Consider the following 25,906-nt stretch of genomic DNA (forward strand, 5'->3'; position numbering starts at 1 on the left):
CCCTGGTACTCGGGTGCAACATTCCAGACGCTTTACTAACACCCTCCTGACTTGGAGAGTCAGTCCCTTTAACCTCCTGTTTGGCCCAGTTTGCAATTTCTGTGGAAGATGAACAGGAATAGCGAGAACCAATGAGAGACTAGCTGGAGGTGTCTGGACGGGCAAATTTAACTCTCATTTCCAACCAGGAAGAGGAATTAACCAAAGGCTCAGCGTGCCGTGCCGGAACAAGATTAGGGCCTGAAGCCATCCTGCGGTGTTGCGGCCAGGTCACAAGAAAGCAAGTTGAAGAAAGGAGCTCAAGGGCACTGTAATTCACAAACCTGCAGAGTTATAAATGACAGCTATCGTCCAAAAATATACTGAAGTAAGGCTGCCAAGAGGACTTGAAAGCGGGGCAGAATTGCAGGAAACCGATTTCAGGAGGTAGACTGGAATTGCATTGAAAGCATAGGAAAAGAGGCAGAACGTCCACAATGATGCACTTGGCCAAAAAGGGCGTATGCGTTTTTTCCTGAATATATTCAGGAAAAAACGCATACGCCCTTTTTGGCCAACCAAGCAAGCTTGCAAAGGAAATCTGCACTACAATGAAGTCTCACTTCCCCCCAGTCAAAAGGGCCATCTGAAAAAAGTGTAAAATCCAGAAAGGCAGGACAGGACATGGAGAACTGGGAGCCTTGTTATGCTGATGGGCAGGATGTAAATTGCCAACAGACACTCGGGAGAAGTGTATGGTGTTTCCTGAAACATCTAAAAAACAAAGCAACAGAGCCTAGGGCACTTCCACTTATGGTCCCATAGGTTAGGGAAATTAAAATCAAAAAGACACAGCCACCCCAAAGTTTGGGACGCCTCTGCTTACAAGAACCTCGTTTACCGTACAAGTTCAACATCGCAGAAAGTGAAAAATGGATAAAGAATTTGTGGTATTTACTTACAAAGCAATATCACTCAGCAATGAAATCTATGTCATCAGGCCCTTAGCAGCACAATGAGTGGATTCAGGTATGACGATTCTAACTGAAATAAGTCACACAGAAAAAGAAACATCATAAGATATCAGTAATACACGGAATGTAAACTTGGCTACACAGGAACTGAATTACAGAACAGAACAGGGTCTCAAATTTAGAAAACCAACTTATGCTTGCTTAAGGGTAAAGGTGAGTTGGGGTGCTGCATAAAACCAGAGATTGAAATGAGCACAGATAAAGTTCCTTAAGCCAAATATGGAATAGACAAGAGCTACTCCTTGCTCAACAAAATGGACTCAACACCCCATATTAAGCGCCTAAGAATGTACCTGACTTGTAAGTATCTTAAAACCTATGGATTGCTGTATCTCCAAAAGAGAATCAAGCGTGTTTCCAGGGGCATAAATGCAGCAGTGATAGGATTGGAGAGGTTCGGTGAGCAAACAAAGACCCTTTGAAGTCATATTGCATGGTACCCATTCCACGGGTCTCAACTCTCCAGGTTTCAGGGATTCTTCCTTCAGCTAAAACATGCATGTGGAACCTAGAGTATGATCAACCATGTGATCGGGAGACGTGTTCAAATATGTCTCAGTTTTCGTACCCTGGTACTCGGGTGCAACATTCCAGACGCTTTACTAACACCCTCCCGACTTGGAGAGTCAGTCCCTTTAACCTCCTGTTTGGCCCAGTTTGCAATTTCTGCGGAAGATGAACAGGAATAGCGAGAACCAATGAGAGACTAGCTGGAGGTGTCTGGACGGGCAAATTTAACTCTCATTTCCCACCAGGAAGAGGAATTAACCAAAGGCTCAGCGTGCCGTGCCGGAACAAGATTAGGGCCTGAAGCCATCCTGCGGTGTTGCGGCCAGGTCACAAGAAAGCGAGTTGAAGAAAGGAGCTCAGGGGCACTGTAATTCACAAACCTGCAGAGTTATAAATGACAGCTATCGTCCAAAAATATACTGAAGTAAGGCTGCCAAGAGGACTTGAAAGCGGGGCAGAATTGCAGGAAACCGATTTCAGGAGGTAGACTGGAATTGCATTGAAAGCATAGGAAAAGAGGCAGAACGTCCACAATGATGCACTTGGCCAAAAAGGGCGTATGCGTTTTTTCCTGAATATATTCAGGAAAAAACGCATACGCCCTTTTTGGCCAACCAAGCAAGCTTGCAAAGGAAATCTGCACTACAATGAAGTCTCACTTCCCCCCGGTCAAAAGGGCCATCTGAAAAAAGTGTAAAATCCAGAAAGGCAGGACAGGCCATGGAGAACTGGGAGCCTTGTTATGCTGATGGGCGGGATGTAAATTGCCAACAGACACTCGGGAGAAGTGTATGGTGTTTCCTGAAACATCTAAAAAACAAAGCAACAGAGCCTAGGGCACTTCCACTTATGGTCCTATAGCTTAGGGAAATTAAAATCAAAAAGACACAGCCACCCCAAAGTTTGGGACGCCTCTGTTTACAAGAACCTCGTTTACCGTACAAGTTCAACATCGCAGAAAGTTAAAAATGGATAAAGAATTTGTGGTATTTACTTACAAAGCAATATCACTCAGCAATGAAATCTATGTCATCAGGCCCTTAGCAGCACAATGAGTGGATTCAGGTATGACGATTCTAACTGAAATAAGTCACACAGAAAAAGAAACATCATAAGATATCAGTAATACACGGAATGTAAACTTGGCTACACAGGAACTGAATTACAGAACAGAACAGGGTCTCAAATTTAGAAAACCAACTTATGCTTGCTTAAGGGTAAAGGTGAGTTGGGGTGCTGCATAAAACCAGAGATTGAAATGAGCACAGATAAAGTTCCTTAAGCCAAATATGGAATAGACAAGAGCTACTCCTTGCTCAACGAAATGGACTCAACACCCCATATTAAGCGCCTAAGAATGTACCTGACTAGTAAGTATCTTAAAACCTATGGATTGCTATATCTCCAAAAGAGAATCAAGCGTGTTTCCAGGGGCATAAATGCAGCAGTGATAGGATTGGAGAGGTTCGGTGAGCAAACAAAGACCCTTTGAAGCCATATTGCATAGTACCCATTCCACGGGTCTCAACTCTCCAGGTTTCAGGGATTCTTCCTTCAGCTAAAACATGCATGTGGAACCTAGAGTATGATCAACCATGTGATCGGGAGACGTGTTCAAATATGTCTCAGTTTTCGTACCCTGGTACTCGGGTGCAACATTCCAGACGCTTTACTAACACCCTCCTGACTTGGAGAGTCAGTCCCTTTAACCTCCTGTTTGGCCCAGTTTGCAATTTCTGCGGAAGATGAACAGGAATAGCGAGAACCAATGAGAGACTAGCTGGAGGTGTCTGGACGGGCAAATTTAACTCTCATTTCCCACCAGGAAGAGGAATTAACCAAAGGCTCAGCGTGCCGTGCCGGAACAAGATTAGGGCCTGAAGCCATCCTGCGGTGTTGCGGCCAGGTCACAAGAAAGCGAGTTGAAGAAAGGAGCTCAAGGGCACTGTAATTCACAAACCTGCAGAGTTATAAATGACAGCTATCGTCCAAAAATATACTGAAGTAAGGCTGCCAAGAGGACTTGAAAGCGGGGCAGAATTGCAGGAAACCGATTTCAGGAGGTAGACTGGAATTGCATTGAAATCATAGGAAAAGAGGCAGAACGTCCACAATGATGCACTTGGCCAAAAAGGGCGTATGCGTTTTTTCCTGAATATATTCAGGAAAAAACGCATACGCCCTTTTTGGCCAACCAAGCAAACTTGCAAAGGAAATCTGCACTACAATGAAGTCTCACTTCCCCCCGGTCAAAAGGGCCATCTGAAAAAAGTGTAAAATCCAGAAAGGCAGGACAGGCCATGGAGAACTGGGAGCCTTGTTATGCTGATGGGCGGGATGTAAATTGCCAACAGACACTCGGGAGAAGTGTATGGTGTTTCCTGAAACATCTAAAAAACAAAGCAACAGAGCCTAGGGCACTTCCACTTATGGTCCCATAGGTTAGGGAAATTAAAATCAAAAAGACACAGCCACCCCAAAGTTTGGGACGCCTCTGCTTACAAGAACCTCGTTTACCGTACAAGTTCAACATCGCAGAAAGTGAAAAATGGATAAAGAATTTGTGGTATTTACTTACAAAGCAATATCACTCAGCAATGAAATCTATGTCATCAGGCCCTTAGCAGCACAATGAGTGGATTCAGGTATGACGATTCTAACTGAAATAAGTCACACAGAAAAAGAAACATCATAAGATATCAGTAATACACGGAATGTAAACTTGGCTACACAGGAACTGAATTACAGAACAGAACAGGGTCTCAAATTTAGAAAACCAACTTATGCTTGCTTAAGGGTAAAGGTGAGTTGGGGTGCTGCATAAAACCAGAGATTGAAATGAGCACAGATAAAGTTCCTTAAGCCAAATATGGAATAGACAAGAGCTACTCCTTGCTTAACAAAATGGACTCAACACCCCATATTAAGCGCCTAAGAATGTACCTGACTTGTAAGTATCTTAAAACCTATGGATTGCTGTATCTCCAAAAGAGAATCAAGCGTGTTTCCAGGGGCATAAATGCAGCAGTGATAGGATTGGAGAGGTACGGTGAGCAAACAAAGACCCTTTGAAGTCATATTGCATGGTACCCATTCCACGGGTCTCAACTCTCCAGGTTTCAGGGATTCTTCCTTCAGCTAAAACATGCATGTGGAACCTAGAGTATGATCAACCATGTGATCGGGAGACGTGTTCAAATATGTCTCAGTTTTCGTACCCTGGTACTCGGGTGCAACATTCCAGACGCTTTACTAACACCCTCCCGACTTGGAGAGTCAGTCCCTTTAACCTCCTGTTTGGCCCAGTTTGCAATTTCTGCGGAAGATGAACAGGAATAGCGAGAACCAATGAGAGACTAGCTGGAGGTGTCTGGACGGGCAAATTTAACTCTCATTTCCCACCAGGAAGAGGAATTAACCAAAGGCTCAGCGTGCCGTGCCGGAACAAGATTAGGGCCTGAAGCCATCCTGCGGTGTTGCGGCCAGGTCACAAGAAAGCGAGTTGAAGAAAGGAGCTCGGGGGCACTGTAATTCACAAACCTGCAGAGTTATAAATGACAGCTATCGTCCAAAAATATACTGAAGTAAGGCTGCCAAGAGGACTTGAAAGCGGGGCAGAATTGCAGGAAACCGATTTCAGGAGGTAGACTGGAATTGCATTGAAATCATAGGAAAAGAGGCAGAACGTCCACAATGATGCACTTGGCCAAAAAGGGCGTATGCGTTTTTTCCTGAATATATTCAGGAAAAAACGCATACGCCCTTTTTGGCCAACCAAGCAAGCTTGCAAAGGAAATCTGCACTACAATGAAGTCTCACTTCCCCCCGGTCAAAAGGGCCATCTGAAAAAAGTGTAAAATCCAGAAAGGCAGGACAGGCCATGGAGAACTGGGAGCCTTGTTATGCTGATGGGCGGGATGTAAATTGCCAACAGACACTCGGGAGAAGTGTATGGTGTTTCCTGAAACATCTAAAAAACAAAGCAACAGAGCCTAGGACACTTCCACTTATGGTCCTATAGCTTAGGGAAATTAAAATCAAAAAGACACAGCCACCCCAAAGTTTGGGACGCCTCTGTTTACAAGAACCTCGTTTACAGTACAAGTTCAACATCGCAGAAAGTGAAAAATGGATAAAGAAGTTGTGGTATTTACTTACAAAGCAATATCACTCAGCAATGAAATCTATGTCATCAGGCCCTTAGCAGCACAATGAGTGGATTCAGGTATGATGATTCTAATTGAAATAAGTCACACAGAAAAAGAAACATCATAAGATATCAGTAATACACGGAATGTAAACTTGGCTACACAGGAACTGAATTACAGAACAGAACAGGGTCTCAAATTTAGAAAACCAACTTATGCTTGCTTAAGGGGAAAGGTGAGTTGGGGTGCTGCATAAAACCAGAGATTGAAATGAGCACAGATAAAGTTCCTTAAGCCAAATATGGAATAGACAAGAGCTACTCCTTGCTCAACGAAATGGACTCAACACCGCATATTAAATGCCTAAGAATGTACCTGACTAGTAAGTATCTTAAAACCTATGGATTGCTATGTCTCCGAAAGAGAATCAAGCATGTGTACAGGGGCATAAACGCAGCAGTGATAGGATTGGAGAGGTTCGGTGAGCAAATGAAGACCCTTTGAAGTCATATTGCATGGTACCCATTCCACGGGTTTCAACTACCCAGGTTTAAGGTATTCTTCCTTCAGCTAAAACATGCATGTGGAACCTAGAGTATGATCAACCATGTGATCGGGAGACATGTTCAAATATGTCTCAGTTTTCGTACCCTGGTACTCGGGTGCAACATTCCAGACACTTTACTAACACCCTCCCGACTTGGAGAGTCAGCGCCTTTAACCTCCTGTTTGGCCCAGTTTGCAATTTCTGCGGAAGATGAACAGGAATAGCGAGAACCAATGAGAGACTAGTTGGAGGTGTCTGGATGGGCAAATTTAACCCTCATTTCCCACCAGGAAGAGGAATTAACCAAAGGCTCAGCGTGCCGTGCCGGAACAAGATTAGGGCCTGAAGCCATCCTGCGGTGTTGCGGCCAGCTCAAAAGAAAGCGAGTTGAAGAAAGGAGCTCAGGGGCACTGTAATTCACAAACCTGCAGAGTTATAAATGACAGCTATCGTCCAAAAATATACTGAAGTAAGGCTGCCAAGAGGACTTGAAAGCGGGGCAGAATTGCAGGAAACCGATTTCAGGAGGTAGACTGGAATTGCATTGAAAGCATAGGAAAAGAGGCAGAACGTCCACAATGATGCACTTGGCCAAAAAGGGCGTATGCGTTTTTTCCTGAATATATTCAGGAAAAAACGCATACGCCCTTTTTGGCCAACCAAGCAAGCTTGCAAAGGAAATCTGCACTACAATGAAGTCTCACTTCCCCCCGGTCAAAAGGGCCATCTGAAAAAAGTGTAAAATCCAGAAAGGCAGGACAGGCCATGGAGAACTGGGAGCCTTGTTATGCTGATGGGCGGGATGTAAATTGCCAACAGACACTCGGGAGAAGTGTATGGTGTTTCCTGAAACATCTAAAAAACAAAGCAACAGAGCCTAGGGCACTTCCACTTATGGTCCTATAGCTTAGGGAAATTAAAATCAAAAAGACACAGCCACCCCAAAGTTTGGGACGCCTCTGCTTACAAGAACCTCGTTTACCGTACAAGTTCAATATCGCAGAAAGTGAAAAATGGATAAAGAAGTTGTGGTATTTACTTACAAAGCAATATCACTCAGCAATGAAATCTATGTCATCAGGCCCTTAGCAGCACAATGAGTGGATTCAGGTATGACGATTCTAACTGAAATAAGTCACACAGAAAAAGAAACATCATAAGATATCAGTAATACACGGAATGTAAACTTGGCTCCAAAGGAACTGAATTACAGAACAGAACAGGGTCTCAAATTTAGAAAACCAACTTATGCTTGCTTAAGGGGAAAGGTGAGTTGGGGTGCTGAATAAAACCAGAGATTGAAATGAGCACAGATAAAGTTCCTTAAGCCAAATATGGAATAGACAAGAGCTACTCCTTGCTCAACGAAATGGACTCAACACCCCATATTAAGCGCCTAAGGATGTACCTGACTAGTAAGTATCTTAAAACCTATGGATTGCTATATCTCCAAAAGAGAATCAAGCATGTTTCCAGGGGCATAAATGCAGCAGTGATAGGATTGGAGAGGTTCGGTGAGCAAACAAAGACCCTTTGAAGTCATATTGCATGGTACCCATTCCAAGGGTCTCAACTCTCCAGGTTTCAGGGATTCTTCCTTCAGCTAAAACATGCATGTGGAACCTAGAGTATGATCAACCATGTGATCGGGAAACGTGTTCAAATATGTTTCAGTTTTCGTACCCTGGTACTCGGGTGCAACATTCCAGACGCTTTACTAACACCCTCCCGACTTGGAGAGTCAGTCCCTTTAACCTCCTGTTTGGCCCAGTTTGCAATTTCTGCGGAAGATGAACAGGAATAGCGAGAACCAATGAGAGACTAGCTGGAGGTGTCTGGACGGGCAAATTTAACTCTCATTTCCAACCAGGAAGAGGAATTAACCAAAGGCTCAGCGTGCCGTGCCGGAACAAGATTAGGGCCTGAAGCCATCCTGCGGTGTTGCGGCCAGGTCACAAGAAAGCAAGTTGAAGAAAGGAGCTCAAGGGCACTGTAATTCACAAACCTGCAGAGTTATAAATGACAGCTATCGTCCAAAAATATACTGAAGTAAGGCTGCCAAGAGGACTTGAAAGTGGGGCAGAATTGCAGGAAACCGATTTCAGGAGGTAGACTGGAATTGCATTGAAAGCATAGGAAAAGAGGCAGAACGTCCACAATGATGCACTTGGCCAAAAAGGGCGTATGCGTTTTTTCCTGAATATATTCAGGAAAAAACGCATACGCCCTTTTTGGCCAACCAAGCAAGCTTGCAAAGGAAATCTGCACTACAATGAAGTCTCACTTCCCCCCAGTCAAAAGGGCCATCTGAAAAAAGTGTAAAATCCAGAAAGGCAGGACAGGCCATGGAGAACTGGGAGCCTTGTTATGCTGATGGGCAGGATGTAAATTGCCAACAGACACTCGGGAGAAGTGTATGGTGTTTCCTGAAACATCTAAAAAACAAAGCAACAGAGCCTAGGGCACTTCCACTTATGGTCCCATAGGTTAGGGAAATTAAAATCAAAAAGACACAGCCACCCCAAAGTTTGGGACGCCTCTGCTTACAAGAACCTCGTTTACCGTACAAGTTCAACATCGCAGAAAGTGAAAAATGGATAAAGAATTTGTGGTATTTACTTACAAAGCAATATCACTCAGCAATGAAATCTATGTCATCAGGCCCTTAGCAGCACAATGAGTGGATTCAGGTATGACGATTCTAACTGAAATAAGTCACACAGAAAAAGAAACATCATAAGATATCAGTAATACACGGAATGTAAACTTGGCTACACAGGAACTGAATTACAGAACAGAACAGGGTCTCAAATTTAGAAAACCAACTTATGCTTGCTTAAGGGTAAAGGTGAGTTGGGGTGCTGCATAAAACCAGAGATTGAAATGAGCACAGATAAAGTTCCTTAAGCCAAATATGGAATAGACAAGAGCTACTCCTTGCTCAACAAAATGGACTCAACACCCCATATTAAGCGCCTAAGAATGTACCTGACTTGTAAGTATCTTAAAACCTATGGATTGCTGTATCTCCAAAAGAGAATCAAGCGTGTTTCCAGGGGCATAAATGCAGCAGTGATAGGATTGGAGAGGTTCGGTGAGCAAACAAAGACCCTTTGAAGTCATATTGCATGGTACCCATTCTATGGGTCTCAACTCTCCAGGTTTCAGGGATTCTTCCTTCAGCTAAAACATGCATGTGGAACCTAGAGTATGATCAACCATGTGATCGGGAGACGTGTTCAAATATGTCTCAGTTTTCGTACCCTGGTACTCGGGTGCAACATTCCAGACGCTTTACTAACACCCTCCCGACTTGGAGAGTCAGTCCCTTTAACCTCCTGTTTGGCCCAGTTTGCAATTTCTGCGGAAGATGAACAGGAATAGCGAGAACCAATGAGAGACTAGCTGGAGGTGTCTGGACGGGCAAATTTAACTCTCATTTCCCACCAGGAAGAGGAATTAACCAAAGGCTCAGCGTGCCGTGCCGGAACAAGATTAGGGCCTGAAGCCATCCTGCGGTGTTGCGGCCAGGTCACAAGAAAGCGAGTTGAAGAAAGGAGCTCAGGGGCACTGTAATTCACAAACCTGCAGAGTTATAAATGACAGCTATCGTCCAAAAATATACTGAAGTAAGGCTGCCAAGAGGACTTGAAAGCGGGGCAGAATTGCAGGAAACCGATTTCAGGAGGTAGACTGGAATTGCATTGAAAGCATAGGAAAAGAGGCAGAACGTCCACAATGATGCACTTGGCCAAAAAGGGCGTATGCGTTTTTTCCTGAATATATTCAGGAAAAAACGCATACGCCCTTTTTGGCCAACCAAGCAAGCTTGCAAAGGAAATCTGCACTACAATGAAGTCTCACTTCCCCCCGGTCAAAAGGGCCATCTGAAAAAAGTGTAAAATCCAGAAAGGCAGGACAGGCCATGGAGAACTGGGAGCCTTGTTATGCTGATGGGCGGGATGTAAATTGCCAACAGACACTCGGGAGAAGTGTATGGTGTTTCCTGAAACATCTAAAAAACAAAGCAACAGAGCCTAGGGAACTTCCACTTATGGTCCTATAGCTTAGGGAAATTAAAATCAAAAAGACACAGCCACCCCAAAGTTTGGGACGCCTCTGTTTACAAGAACCTCGTTTACCGTACAAGTTCAACATCGCAGAAAGTTAAAAATGGATAAAGAATTTGTGGTATTTACTTACAAAGCAATATCACTCAGCAATGAAATCTATGTCATCAGGCCCTTAGCAGCACAATGAGTGGATTCAGGTATGACGATTCTAACTGAAATAAGTCACACAGAAAAAGAAACATCATAAGATATCAGTAATACACGGAATGTAAACTTGGCTACACAGGAACTGAATTACAGAACAGAACAGGGTCTCAAATTTAGAAAACCAACTTATGCTTGCTTAAGGGGAAAGGTGAGTTGGGGTGCTGCATAAAACCAGAGATTGAAATGAGCACAGATAAAGTTCCTTAAGCCAAATATGGAATAGACAAGAGCTACTCCTTGCTCAACGAAATGGACTCAACACCCCATATTAAGCGCCTAAGAATGTACCTGACTAGTAAGTATCTTAAAACCTATGGATTGCTATATCTCCAAAAGAGAATCAAGCGTGTTTCCAGGGGCATAAATGCAGCAGTGATAGGATTGGAGAGGTTCGGTGAGCAAACAAAGACCCTTTGAAGCCATATTGCATAGTACCCATTCCACGGGTCTCAACTCTCCAGGTTTCAGGGATTCTTCCTTCAGCTAAAACATGCATGTGGAACCTAGAGTATGATCAACCATGTGATCGGGAGACGTGTTCAAATATGTCTCAGTTTTCGTACCCTGGTACTCGGGTGCAACATTCCAGACGCTTTACTAACACCCTCCTGACTTGGAGAGTCAGTCCCTTTAACCTCCTGTTTGGCCCAGTTTGCAATTTCTGCGGAAGATGAACAGGAATAGCGAGAACCAATGAGAGACTAGCTGGAGGTGTCTGGACGGGCAAATTTAACTCTCATTTCCCACCAGGAAGAGGAATTAACCAAAGGCTCAGCGTGCCGTGCCGGAACAAGATTAGGGCCTGAAGCCATCCTGCGGTGTTGCGGCCAGGTCACAAGAAAGCGAGTTGAAGAAAGGAGCTCAGGGGCACTGTAATTCACAAACCTGCAGAGTTATAAATGACAGCTATCGTCCAAAAATATACTGAAGTAAGGCTGCCAAGAGGACTTGAAAGCGGGGCAGAATTGCAGGAAACCGATTTCAGGAGGTAGACTGGAATTGCATTGAAATCATAGGAAAAGAGGCAGAACGTCCACAATGATGCACTTGGCCAAAAAGGGCGTATGCGTTTTTTCCTGAATATATTCAGGAAAAAACGCATACGCCCTTTTTGGCCAACCAAGCAAACTTGCAAAGGAAATCTGCACTACAATGAAGTCTCACTTCCCCCCGGTCAAAAGGGCCATCTGAAAAAAGTGTAAAATCCAGAAAGGCAGGACAGGCCATGGAGAACTGGGAGCCTTGTTATGCTGATGGGCGGGATGTAAATTGCCAACAGACACTCGGGAGAAGTGTATGGTGTTTCCTGAAACATCTAAAAAACAAAGCAACAGAGCCTAGGGCACTTCCACTTATGGTCCCATAGGTTAGGGAAATTAAAATCAAAAAGACACAGCCACCCCAAAGTTTGGGACGCCTCTGCTTACAAGAACCTCGTTTACCGTACAAGTTCAACATCGCAGAAAGTGAAAAATGGATAAAGAATTTGTGGTATTTACTTACAAAGCAATATCACTCAGCAATGAAATCTATGTCATCAGGCCCTTAGCAGCACAATGAGTGGATTCAGGTATGACGATTCTAACTGAAATAAGTCACACAGAAAAAGAAACATCATAAGATATCAGTAATACACGGAATGTAAACTTGGCTACACAGGAACTGAATTACAGAACAGAACAGGGTCTCAAATTTAGAAAACCAACTTATGCTTGCTTAAGGGTAAAGGTGAGTTGGGGTGCTGCATAAAACCAGAGATTGAAATGAGCACAGATAAAGTTCCTTAAGCCAAATATGGAATAGACAAGAGCTACTCCTTGCTTAACAAAATGGACTCAACACCCCATATTAAGCGCCTAAGAATGTACCTGACTTGTAAGTATCTTAAAACCTATGGATTGCTGTATCTCCAAAAGAGAATCAAGCGTGTTTCCAGGGGCATAAATGCAGCAGTGATAGGATTGGAGAGGTACGGTGAGCAAACAAAGACCCTTTGAAGTCATATTGCATGGTACCCATTCCACGGGTCTCAACTCTCCAGGTTTCAGGGATTCTTCCTTCAGCTAAAACATGCATGTGGAACCTAGAGTATGATCAACCATGTGATCGGGAGACGTGTTCAAATATGTCTCAGTTTTCGTACCCTGGTACTCGGGTGCAACATTCCAGACGCTTTACTAACACCCTCCCGACTTGGAGAGTCAGTCCCTTTAACCTCCTGTTTGGCCCAGTTTGCAATTTCTGCGGAAGATGAACAGGAATAGCGAGAACCAATGAGAGACTAGCTGGAGGTGTCTGGACGGGCAAATTTAACTCTCATTTCCCACCAGGAAGAGGAATTAACCAAAGGCTCAGCGTGCCGTGCCGGAACAAGATTAGGGCCTGAAGCCATCCTGCGGTGTTGCGGCCAGGTCACAAGAAAGCGAGTTGAAGAAAGGAGCTCAGGGGCACTGTAATTCACAAACCTGCAGAGTTATAAATGACAGCTATCGTCCAAAAATATACTGAAGTAAGGCTGCCAAGAGGACTTGAAAGCGGGGCAGAATTGCAGGAAACCGATTTCAGGAGGTAGACTGGAATTGCATTGAAATCATAGGAAAAGAGGCAGAACGTCCACAATGATGCACTTGGCCAAAAAGGGCGTATGCGTTTTTTCCTGAATATATTCAGGAAAAAACGCATACGCCCTTTTTGGCCAACCAAGCAAACTTGCAAAGGAAATCTGCACTACAATGAAGTCTCACTTCCCCCCGGTCAAAAGGGCCATCTGAAAAAAGTGTAAAATCCAGAAAGGCAGGACAGGCCATGGAGAACTGGGAGCCTTGTTATGCTGATGGGCGGGATGTAAATTGCCAACAGACACTCGGGAGAAGTGTATGGTGTTTCCTGAAACATCTAAAAAACAAAGCAACAGAGCCTAGGGCACTTCCACTTATGGTCCCATAGGTTAGGGAAATTAAAATCAAAAAGACACAGCCACCCCAAAGTTTGGGACGCCTCTGCTTACAAGAACCTCGTTTACCGTACAAGTTCAACATCGCAGAAAGTGAAAAATGGATAAAGAATTTGTGGTATTTACTTACAAAGCAATATCACTCAGCAATGAAATCTATGTCATCAGGCCCTTAGCAGCACAATGAGTGGATTCAGGTATGACGATTCTAACTGAAATAAGTCACACAGAAAAAGAAACATCATAAGATATCAGTAATACACGGAATGTAAACTTGGCTACACAGGAACTGAATTACAGAACAGAACAGGGTCTCAAATTTAGAAAACCAACTTATGCTTGCTTAAGGGTAAAGGTGAGTTGGGGTGCTGCATAAAACCAGAGATTGAAATGAGCACAGATAAAGTTCCTTAAGCCAAATATGGAATAGACAAGAGCTACTCCTTGCTTAACAAAATGGACTCAACACCCCATATTAAGCGCCTAAGAATGTACCTGACTTGTAAGTATCTTAAAACCTATGGATTGCTGTATCTCCAAAAGAGAATCAAGCGTGTTTCCAGGGGCATAAATGCAGCAGTGATAGGATTGGAGAGGTACGGTGAGCAAACAAAGACCCTTTGAAGTCATATTGCATGGTACCCATTCCACGGGTCTCAACTCTCCAGGTTTCAGGGATTCTTCCTTCAGCTAAAACATGCATGTGGAACCTAGAGTATGATCAACCATGTGATCGGGAGACGTGTTCAAATATGTCTCAGTTTTCGTACCCTGGTACTCGGGTGCAACATTCCAGACGCTTTACTAACACCCTCCCGACTTGGAGAGTCAGTCCCTTTAACCTCCTGTTTGGCCCAGTTTGCAATTTCTGTGGAAGATGAACAGGAATAGCGAGAACCAATGAGAGACTAGCTGGAGGTGTCTGGACGGGCAAATTTAACTCTCATTTCCCACCAGGAAGAGGAATTAACCAAAGGCTCAGCGTGCCGTGCCGGAACAAGATTAGGGCCTGAAGCCATCCTGCGGTGTTGCGGCCAGGTCACAAGAAAGCGAGTTGAAGAAAGGAGCTCAGGGGCACTGTAATTCACAAACCTGCAGAGTTATAAATGACAGCTATCGTCCAAAAATATACTGAAGTAAGGCTGCCAAGAGGACTTGAAAGCGGGGCAGAATTGCAGGAAACCGATTTCAGGAGGTAGACTGGAATTGCATTGAAATCATAGGAAAAGAGGCAGAACGTCCACAATGATGCACTTGGCCAAAAAGGGCGTATGCGTTTTTTCCTGAATATATTCAGGAAAAAACGCATACGCCCTTTTTGGCCAACCAAGCAAGCTTGCAAAGGAAATCTGCACTACAATGAAGTCTCACTTCCCCCCGGTCAAAAGGGCCATCTGAAAAAAGTGTAAAATCCAGAAAGGCAGGACAGGCCATGGAGAACTGGGAGCCTTGTTATGCTGATGGGCGGGATGTAAATTGCCAACAGACACTCGGGAGAAGTGTATGGTGTTTCCTGAAACATCTAAAAAACAAAGCAACAGAGCCTAGGGCACTTCCACTTATGGTCCTATAGCTTAGGGAAATTAAAATCAAAAAGACACAGCCACCCCAAAGTTTGGGACGCCTCTGTTTACAAGAACCTCGTTTACCGTACAAGTTCAACATCGCAGAAAGTGAAAAATGGATAAAGAATTTGTGGTATTTACTTACAAAGCAATATCACTCAGCAATGAAATCTATGTCATCAGGCCCTTAGCAGCACAATGAGTGGATTCAGGTATGACGATTCTAACTGAAATAAGTCACACAGAAAAAGAAACATCATAAGATATCAGTAATACACGGAATGTAAACTTGGCTACACAGGAACTGAATTACAGAACAGAACAGGGTCTCAAATTTAGAAAACCAACTTATGGTTGCTTAAGGGTAAAGGTGAGTTGGGGTGCTGCATAAAACCAGAGATTGAAATGAGCACAGATAAAGTTCCTTAAGCCAAATATGGAATAGACAAGATCTACTCCTTGCTCAACGAAATGGACTCAACACCGCATATTAAACGCCTAAGAATGTACCTGACTAGTAAGTATCTTAAAACCTATGGATTGCTATGTCTCCGAAAGAGAATCAAGCATGTGTACAGGGGCATAAACGCAGCAGTGATAGGATTGGAGAGGTTCAGTGAGCAAATGAAGACCCTTTGAAGTCATATTGCATGGTACCCATTCCACGGGTTTCAACTACCCAGGTTTAAGGTATTCTTCCTTCAGCTAAAACATGCATGTGGAACCTAGAGTATGATCAACCATGTGATCGGGAGACGTGTTCAAATATGTCTCAGTTTTCGTACGCTGGTACTCGGGTGCAACATTCCAGACGCTTTACTAACACCCTCCCGACTTGGAGAGTCAGTCCCTTTAACCTCCTGTTTGGCCCAGTTTGCAATTTCTGCGGAAGATGAACAGGAATAGCGAGAACCAATGAGAGACTAGCTGGAGGTGTCTGGACGGGCAAATTTAACTCTCATTTCCCACCAGGAAGAGGAATTAACCAAAGGCTCAGCATGCCGTGCCGGAACCAGATTAGGGCCTGAAGCCATCCTGCGGTGTTGCGGCCAGGTCACAAGAAAGCGAGTTGAAGAAAGGAGCTCAGGGGCACTGTAATTCACAAACCTGCAGAGTTATAAATGTCAGCTATCGTCCAAAAATATACCGAAGTAAGGCTGCCAAGAGGACTTGAAAGCGGGGCAGAATTGCAGGAAACCGATTTCAGGAGGTAGACTGGAATTGCATTGAAAGCATAGGAAAAGAGGCAGAACGTCCACAATGATGCACTTGGCCAAAAAGGGCGTATGCGTTTTTTCCTGAATATATTCAGGAAAAAACGCATACGCCCTTTTTGGCCAACCAAGCAAGCTTGCAAAGGAAATCTGCACTACAATGAAGTCTCACTTCCCCCCGTCCAAAAGGGCCATCTGAGAAAAGTAAAAAATCCAGAAAGGCAGGACAGGCCATGGAGAACTGGGAGCCTTGTTATGCTGATGGGCGGGATGTAAATTGCCAACAGACACTCGGGAGAAGTGTATGGTGTTTCCTGAAACATCTAAAAAACAAAGCAACAGAGCCTAGGGCACTTCCACTTATGGTCCTATAGCTTAGGGAAATTAAAATCAAAAAGACACAGCCACCCCAAAGTTTGGGACGCCTCTGTTTACAAGAATCTCGTTTACAGTACAAGTTCAACATCGCAGAAAGTGAAAAATGGATAAAGAAGTTGTGGTATTTACTTACAAAGCAATATCACTCAGCAATGAAATCTATGTCATCAGGCCCTTAGCAGCACAATGAGTGGATTCAGGTATGATGATTCTAACTGAAATAAGTCACACAGAAAAAGAAACATCATAAGATATCACTAATGCATGGAATGTAAACTTGGCTACACAGGAACTGAATTCCAAAACAGAACAGGGTCTCAAATTTAGAAAACCAACTTATTCTTGCTTAAGGGGAAAGGTGAGTTGGGGTGCTGAATAAAACCAGAGATTGAAATGAGCACAGATAAATTTCCTTAAGCCAAATATGGAATAGACAAGAGCTACTCCTTGCTCAACGAAATGGACTCAACACCGCATATTAAACGCCTAAGAATGTACCTGACTAGTAAGTATCTTAAAACCTATGGATTGCTATGTCTCCGAAAGAGAACCAAGCGTGTGTACAGGGGCATAAACGCAGCAGTGATAGGATTGGAGAGGTTCGGTGAGCAAATGAAGACCCTTTGAAGTCATATTGCATGGTACCCATTCCACGGGTTTCAACTACCCAGGTTTAAGGTATTCTTCCTTCAGCTAAAACATGCATGTGGAACCTAGAGTATGATCAACCATGTGACCGGGAGACGTGTTCAAATATGTCTCAGTTTTCGTACCCTGGTACTCGGGTGCAACATTCCAGACGCTTTACTAACACCCTCCCGACTTGGAGAGTCAGTCCCTTTAACCTCCTGTTTGGCCCAGTTTGCAATTTCTGCGAAAGATGAACAGGAATAGCGAGAACCAATGAGAGACTAGCTGGAGGTGTCTGGACGGGCAAATTTAACTCTCATTTCCCACAAGGAAGAGGAATTAACCAAAGGCTCAGCGTGCCGTGCCGGAACCAGATTAGGGCCTGAAGCCATCCTGCGGTGTTGCGGCCAGCTCAAAAGAAAGCGAGTTGAAGAAAGGAGCTCAGGGGCACTGTAATTCACAAACCTGCAGAGTTATAAATGACAGCTATCGTCCAAAAATATACTGAAGTAAGGCTGCCAAGAGGACTTGAAAGCGGGGCAGAATTGCAGGAAACCGATTTCAGGAGGTAGACTGGAATTGCATTGAAAGCATAGGAAAAGAGGCAGAACGTCCACAATGATGCACTTGGCCAAAAAGGGCGTATGCATTTTTTCCTGAATATATTCAGGAAAAAACGCATACGCCCTTTTTGGCCAACCAAGCAAGCTTGCAAAGGAAATCTGCACTACAATGAAGTCTCACTTCCCCCCGGTCAAAAGGGCCATCTGAAAAAAGTGTAAAATCCAGAAAGGCAGGACAGGCCATGGAGAACTGGGAGCCTTGTTATGCTGATGGGCGGGATGTAAATTGCCAACAGACACTCGGGAGAAGTGTATGGTGTTTCCTGAAACATCTAAAAAACAAAGCAACAGAGCCTAGGGCACTTCCACTTATGGTCCTATAGCTTAGGGAAATTAAAATCAAAAAGACACAGCCACCCCAAACATTGGGACGCCTCTGTTTACAAGACCCTCGTTTACAGTACAAGTTCAACATCGCAGAAAGTGAAAAATGGATAAAGAAGTTGTGGTATTTACTTACAAAGCAATATCACTCAGCAATGAAATCTATGTCATCAGGCCCTTAGCAGCACAATGAGTGGATTCAGGTATGATGATTCTAACTGAAATAAGTCACACAGAAAAAGAAACATCATAAGATATCAGTAATACACGGAATGTAAACTTGGCTACACAGGAACTGAATTACAGAACAGAACAGGGTCTCAAATTTAGAAAACCAACTTATGGTTGCTTAAGGGTAAAGGTGAGTTGGGGTGCTGCATAAAACCAGAGATTGAAATGAGCACAGATAAAGTTCCTTAAGCCAAATATGGAATAGACAAGAGCTACTCCTTGCTCAACGAAATGGACTCAACACCCCATATTAAACGCCTAAGAATGTACCTGACTGGTAAGTATCTTAAAACCTATGGATTGCTATGTCTCCGAAAGAGAATCAAGCATGTGTACAGGGACATAAACGCAGCAGTGATAGGATTGGAGAGGTTCGGTGAGCAAATGAAGACCCTTTGAAGTCATATTGCATGGTACCCATTCCACGGGTTTCAACTACCCAGGTTTAAGGTATTCTTCCTTCAGGTAAAACATGCATGTGGAACCTAGAGTATGATCAACCATGTGATCGGGAGACGTGTTCAAATATGTCTCAGTTTTCGTACCCTGGTACTCGGGTGCAACATTCCAGACGCTTTACTAACACCCTCCCGACTTGGAGAGTCAGTCCCTTTAACCTCCTGTTTGGCCCAGTTTGCAATTTCTGCGGAAGATGAACAGGAATAGCGAGAACCAATGAGAGACTAGCTGGAGGTGTCTGGACGGGCAAATTTAACTCTCATTTCCCACAAGGAAGAGGAATTAACCAAAGGCTCAGCATGCCGTGCCGGATCCAGATTAGGGCCTGAAGCCATCCTGCGGTGTTGCGGCCAGGTCACAAGAAAGCGAGTTGAAGAAAGGAGCTCAGGGGCACTGTAATTCACAAACCTGCAGAGTTATAAATGTCAGCTATCGTCCAAAAATATACCGAAGTAAGGCTGCCAAGAGGACTTGAAAGCGGGGCAGAATTGCAGGAAACCGATTTCAGGAGGTAGACTGGAATTGCATTGAAAGCATAGGAAAAGAGGCAGAACGTCCACAATGATGCACTTGGCCAAAAAGGGCGTATGCGTTTTTTCCTGAATATATTCAGGAAAAAACGCATATGCCCTTTTTGGCCAACCAAGCAAGCTTGCAAAGGAAATCTGCACTACAATGAAGTCTCACTTCCCCCCGGCCAAAAGGGCCATCTGAGAAAAGTAAAAAATCCAGAAAGGCAGGACAGGCCATGGAGAACTGGGAGCCTTGTTATGCTGATGGGCGGGATGTAAATTGCCAACAGACACTCGGGAGAAGTGTATGGTGTTTCCTGAAACATCTAAAAAACAAAGCAACAGAGCCTAGGGCACTTCCACTTATGGTCCTATAGCTTAGGGAAATTAAAATCAAAAAGACACAGCCACCCCAAAGTTTGGGACGCCTCTGTTTACAAGAATCTCGTTTACAGTACAAGTTCAACATCGCAGAAAGTGAAAAATGGATAAAGAAGTTGTGGTATTTACTTACAAAGCAATATCACTCAGCAATGAAATCTATGTCATCAGGCCCTTAGCAGCACAATGAGTGGATTCAGGTATGATGATTCTAACTGAAATAAGTCACACAGAAAAAGAAACATCATAAGATATCACTAATGCATGGAATGTAAACTTGGCTACACAGGAACTGAATTCCAAAACAGAACAGGGTCTCAAATTTAGAAAACCAACTTATTCTTGCTTAAGGGAAAAGGTGAGTTGGGGTGCTGAATAAAACCAGAGATTGAAATGAGCACAGATAAATTTCCTTAAGCCAAATATGGAATAGACAAGAGCTACTCCTTGCTCAACGAAATGGACTCAACACCGCATATTAAACGCCTAAGAATGTACCTGACTAGTAAGTATCTTAAAACCTATGGATTGCTATGTCTCCGAAAGAGAACCAAGCGTGTGTACAGGGGCATAAACGCAGCAGTGATAGGATTGGAGAGGTTCGGTGAGCAAATGAAGACCCTTTGAAGTCATATTGCATGGTACCCATTCCACGGGTTTCAACTACCCAGGTTTAAGGTATTCTTCCTTCAGCTAAAACATGCATGTGGAACCTAGAGTATGATCAACCATGTGACCGGGAGACGTGTTCAAATATGTCTCAGTTTTCGTACCCTGGTACTCGGGTGCAACATTCCAGACGCTTTACTAACACCCTCCCGACTTGGAGAGTCAGTCCCTTTAACCTCCTGTTTGGCCCAGTTTGCAATTTCTGCGGAAGATGAACAGGAATAGCGAGAACCAATGAGAGACTAGCTGGAGGTGTCTGGACGGGCAAATTTAACTCTCATTTCCCACAAGGAAGAGGAATTAACCAAAGGCTCAGCGTGCCGTGCCGGAACCAGATTAGGGCCTGAAGCCATCCTGCGGTGTTGCGGCCAGCTCAAAAGAAAGCGAGTTGAAGAAAGGAGCTCAGGGGCACTGTAATTCACAAACCTGCAGACTTATAAATGACAGCTATCGTCCAAAAATATACTGAAGTAAGGCTGCCAAGAAGACTTGAAAGCGGGGCAGAATTGCAGGAAACCGATTTCAGGAGGTAGACTGGAATTGCATTGAAAGCATAGGAAAAGAGGCAGAACGTCCACAATGATGCACTTGGCCAAAAAGGGCGTATGCATTTTTTCCTGAATATATTCAGGAAAAAACGCATACGCCCTTTTTGGCCAACCAAGCAAGCTTGCAAAGGAAATCTGCACTACAATGAAGTCTCACTTCCCCCCGGTCAAAAGGGCCATCTGAAAAAAGTGTAAAATTCAGAAAAGCAGGACAGGCCATGGAGAACTGGGAGCCTTGTTATGCTGATGGGCGGGATGTAAATTGCCAACAGACACTCGGGAGAAGTGTATGGTGTTTCCTGAAACATCTAAAAAACAAAGCAACAGAGCCTAGGGCACTTCCACTTATGGTCCTATAGCTTAGGGAAATTAAAATCAAAAAGACACAGCCACCCCAAAGTTTGGGACGCCTCTGTTTACAAGAACCTCATTTACCGTACAAGTTCAATATCACAGAAAGTGAAAAATGGATAGAGAACTTGAGGTACTTACGTACAATGCATTATCACTCAACAATGAAATCTATGTCATCAGGCCCGTAGCAGCATAATGAGTGGATTCAGGTACGATGATTCTAACTGAAATAAGTCACACAGAAAAAGAAACATCATAAGATATCAGTAATACACGGAATGTAAACTTGGCTACACAGGAACTGAATTCCAAAACAGAACAGGGTCTCAAAATTAGAAAACCAACTTATGCTTGCTTAAGGGGAAAGGTGAGTTGGGGTGCTGCATAAAACCAGACATTGAAATGAGCACAGATAAAGTTCCTTAAGCCAAATATGGAATAGCAAGAGCTACTCCTTGCTCAATGAAAAGGACTCAACACCCCATATTAAACGCCTAAGAATGTACCTGACTAGTAAGTATCTTAAAACCTATGGATTGATATGTCTCCGAAAGAGAATCAAGCATGTGTACAGGGGCATAAATGCAGCAGTGATAGGATTGGAGAGGTTCGGTGAGCAAATGAAGACCCTTTGAAGTCATATTGCATGGTACCCATTCCACGGGTTTCAACTACCCAGGTTTAAGGTATTCTTCCTTCAGCTAAAACATGCATGTGGAACCTAGAGTATGATCAAACGTGTGAACGGGAGACATGTTCAAATATGTCTCAGTTTTCGTACCCTGGTACTCGAGTGCAACATTCCAGACGCTTTACTAACACCCTCCCGACTTGGAGAGTCAGTCCCTTTAACCTCCTGTTTGGCCCAGTTTGCAATTTCTGCGGAAGATGAACAGGAATAGCGAGAACCAATGAGAGACTAGCTGGAGGTGTCTGGACGGGCAAATTTAACTCTCATTTCCCACCAGGAAGAGGAATTAACCAAAGGCTCAGCGTGCCGTGCCGGAACAAGATTAGGGCCTGAAGCCATCCTGTGGTGTTGCGGCCAGCTCAAAAGAAAGCGAGTTGAAGAAAGGAGCTCAGGGGCACTGTAATTCACAAACCTGCAGAGTTATAAATGACAGCTATCGTCCAAAAATATACTGAAGTAAGGCTGCCAAGAGGACTTGAAAGCGGGGCAGAATTGCAGGAAACCGATTTCAGGAGGTAGACTGGAATTGCATTGAAAGCATAGGAAAAGAGGCAGAACGTCCACAATGATGCACTTGGCCAAAAAGGGCGTATGCATTTTTTCCTGAATATATTCAGGAAAAAACGCATACGCCCTTTTTGGCCAACCAAGCAAGCTTGCAAAGGAAATCTGCACTACAATGAAGTCTCACTTCCCCCCGGTCAAAAGGGCCATCTGAAAAAAGTGTAAAATCCAGAAAGGCAGGACAGGCCATGGAGAACTGGGAGCCTTGTTATGCTGATGGGCGGGATGTAAATTGCCAACAGACACTCGGGAGAAGTGTATGGTGTTTCCTGAAACATCTAAAAAACAAAGCAACAGAGCCTAGGGCACTTCCACTTATGGTCCTATAGCTTAGGGAAATTAAAATCAAAAAGACACAGCCACCCCAAACATTGGGACGCCTCTGTTTACAAGAACCTCGTTTACAGTACAAGTTCAACATCGCAGAAAGTGAAAAATGGATAAAGAAGTTGTGGTATTTACTTACAAAGCAATATCACTCAGCAATGAAATCTATGTCATCAGGCCCTTAGCAGCACAATGAGTGGATTCAGGTATGATGATTCTAACTGAAATAAGTCACACAGAAAAAGAAACATCATAAGATATCAGTAATACACGGAATGTAAAATTGGCTACACAGGAACTGAATTACAGAACAGAACAGGGTCTCAAATTTAGAAAACCAACTTATGGTTGCTTAAGGGTAAAGGTGAGTTGGGGTGCTGCATAAAACCAGAGATTGAAATGAGCACAGATAAAGTTCCTTAAGCCAAATATGGAATAGACAAGAGCTACTCCTTGCTCAACGAAATGGACTCAACACCCCATATTAAACGCCTAAGAATGTACCTGACTGGTAAGTATCTTAAAACCTATGGATTGCTATGTCTCCGAAAGAGAATCAAGCATGTGTACAGGGACATAAACGCAGCAGTGATAGGATTGGAGAGGTTCGGTGAGCAAATGAAGACCCTTTGAAGTCATATTGCATGGTACCCATTCCACGGGTTTCAACTACCCAGGTTTAAGGTATTCTTCCTTCAGCTAAAACATGCATGTGGAACCTAGAGTAAGATCAACCATGGGATCGGGAGACGTGTTCAAATATGTCTCAGTTTTCGTACCCTGGTACTCGGGTGCAACATTCCAGACGCTTTACTAACACTCTCCGCACTTGGAGAGTCAGCACCTTTAAGCTCCTGTTTGGCCCAGTTTGCAATTTCTGCGGAAGATGAACAGGAATAGCGAGAACCAATGAGAGACTAGCTGGAGGTGTCTGGACGGGCAAATTTAACTCTCATTTCCCACCAGGAAGAGGAATTAACCAAAGGCTCAGCGTGCCGTGCCGGAACCAGATTAGGGCCTGAAGCCATCCTGCGGTGTTGCGGCCAGCTCAAAAAAAGCGAGTTGAAGAAAGGAGCTCAGGGGCACTGTAATTCACAAACCTGCAGACTTATAAATGACAGCTATCGTCCAAAAATATACTGAAGTAAGGCTGCCAAGAGGACTTGAAAGCGGGGCAGAATTGCAGGAAACCGATTTCAGGAGGTAGACTGGAATTGCATTGAAAGCATAGGAAAAGAGGCAGAACGTCCACAATGATGCACTTGGCCAAAAAGGGCGTAAGCGTTTTTTCCTGAATATATTCAGGAAAAAACGCTTACGCCCTTTTTGGCCAACCAAGCAAGCTTGCAAAGGAAATCTGCACTACAATGAAGTCTCACTTCCCCCCGGTCAAAAGGGCCATCTGAAAAAAGTGTAAAATCCAGAAAGGCAGGACAGGCCATGGAGAACTGGGAGCCTTGTTATGCTGATGGGCGGGATGTAAATTGCCAACAGACACTCGGGAGAAGTGTATGGTGTTTCCTGAAACATGTAAAAAACAAAGCAACAGAGCCTAGGGCACTTCCACTTATGGTCCTATAGCTTAGGGAAATTAAAATCAAAAAGACACAGCCACCCCAAAGTTTGGGACGCCTCTGTTTACAAGAACCTCGTTTACAGTACAAGTTCAACATCGCAGAAAGTGAAAAATGGATAAAGAAGTTGTGGTATTTACTTACAAAGCAATATCACTCAGCAGTGAAATCTATGTCATCAAGCCCTTAGCAGCACAATGAGTGGATTCAGGTACGATGATTCTAATTGAAATAAGTCACACAGAAAAAGAAATATCATAAGATATCACTAATACACGGAATGTAAACTTGGCTACACAGGAACTGAATTCCAAAACAGAACAGAGTCTCAAATTCAGAAAACCAACTTATGCTTGCTTAAGGGGAAAGGTGAGTTGGGGTGCTGCATAAAACCAGAGATTGAAATGAGCACAGATAAAGTTCCTTAAGCCAAATATGGAATAGACAAGAGCTACTCCTTGCTCAACGAAATGGACTCAACACCCCATTTTAAGAGCCTAAGAATGTACCTGACTAGTAAGTATCTTAAAACCTGTGGATTGCTATATCTCCAAAAGAGAATCAAGCATGTGTCCAGGGGCATAAATGCAGCAGTGATAGGATTGGAGAGTTTCGGTGAGCAAACAAAGACCCTTTGAAGTAATATTGCATGGTACCCATTCTATGGGTCTCAACTCTCCAGGTTTCAGGGATTCTTCCTTCAGCTAAAACATGCATGTGGAACCTAGAGTATGATCAACCATGTGATCGGGAAACGTGTTCAAATATGTCTCAGTTTTCGTACCCTGGTACTCGGGTGCAACATTCCAGACGCTTTACTAACACCCTTCCGACTTGGAGAGTCAGGCCCTTTAACCTCCTGTTTGGCCCAGTTTGCAATTTCTGCGGAAGATGAACAGGAATAGCGAGAACCAATGAGAGACTAGCTGGAGGTGTCTGGACGGGCAAATTTAACTCTCATTTCCCACCAGGAAGAGGAATTAACCAAAGGCTCAGCATGCCGTGCCGGAACCAGATTAGGGCCTGAAGCCATCCTGCGGTGTTGCGGCCAGGTCACAAGAAAGCGAGTTGAAGAAAGGAGCTCAGGGGCACTGTAATTCACAAACCTGCAGAGTTATAAATGACAGCTATCGTCCAAAAATATACTGAAGTAAGGCTGCCAAGAGGACTTGAAAGCGGGGCAGAATTGCAGGAAACCGATTTCAGGAGGTAGACTGGAATTGCACTGAAAGCATAGGAAAAGAGGCAGAACGTCCACAATGATGCACTTGGCCAAAAAGGGCGTATGCGTTTTTTCCTGAATATATTCAGGAAAAAACGCATACGCCCTTTTTGGCCAACCAAGCAAGCTTGCAAAGGAAATCTGCACTACAATGAAGTCTCACTTCCCCCCCGGTCAAAAGGGCCATCT

General features: G+C 44.0%; 1 long non-coding RNA gene across 1 annotated transcript in view; it reads right to left on the reverse strand.

The window, feature by feature from the left end:
* Positions 1–25,906, reverse strand: part of LOC137218212 (uncharacterized) — a 169,539-nt gene that overhangs the window by 95,889 nt on the left and 47,744 nt on the right. Inside the window, exon 2 of the long non-coding RNA XR_010940531.1 lies at positions 21,482–21,563. This is a non-coding gene — a long non-coding RNA (uncharacterized lncRNA). The remainder of the gene's footprint in view (positions 1–21,481; positions 21,564–25,906) is intronic.

The sequence above is a fragment of the Pseudorca crassidens genome, unplaced genomic scaffold (assembly GCF_039906515.1).
Source record: "Pseudorca crassidens isolate mPseCra1 unplaced genomic scaffold, mPseCra1.hap1 Scaffold_48, whole genome shotgun sequence".
NCBI lineage: Eukaryota > Metazoa > Chordata > Mammalia > Artiodactyla > Delphinidae > Pseudorca > Pseudorca crassidens.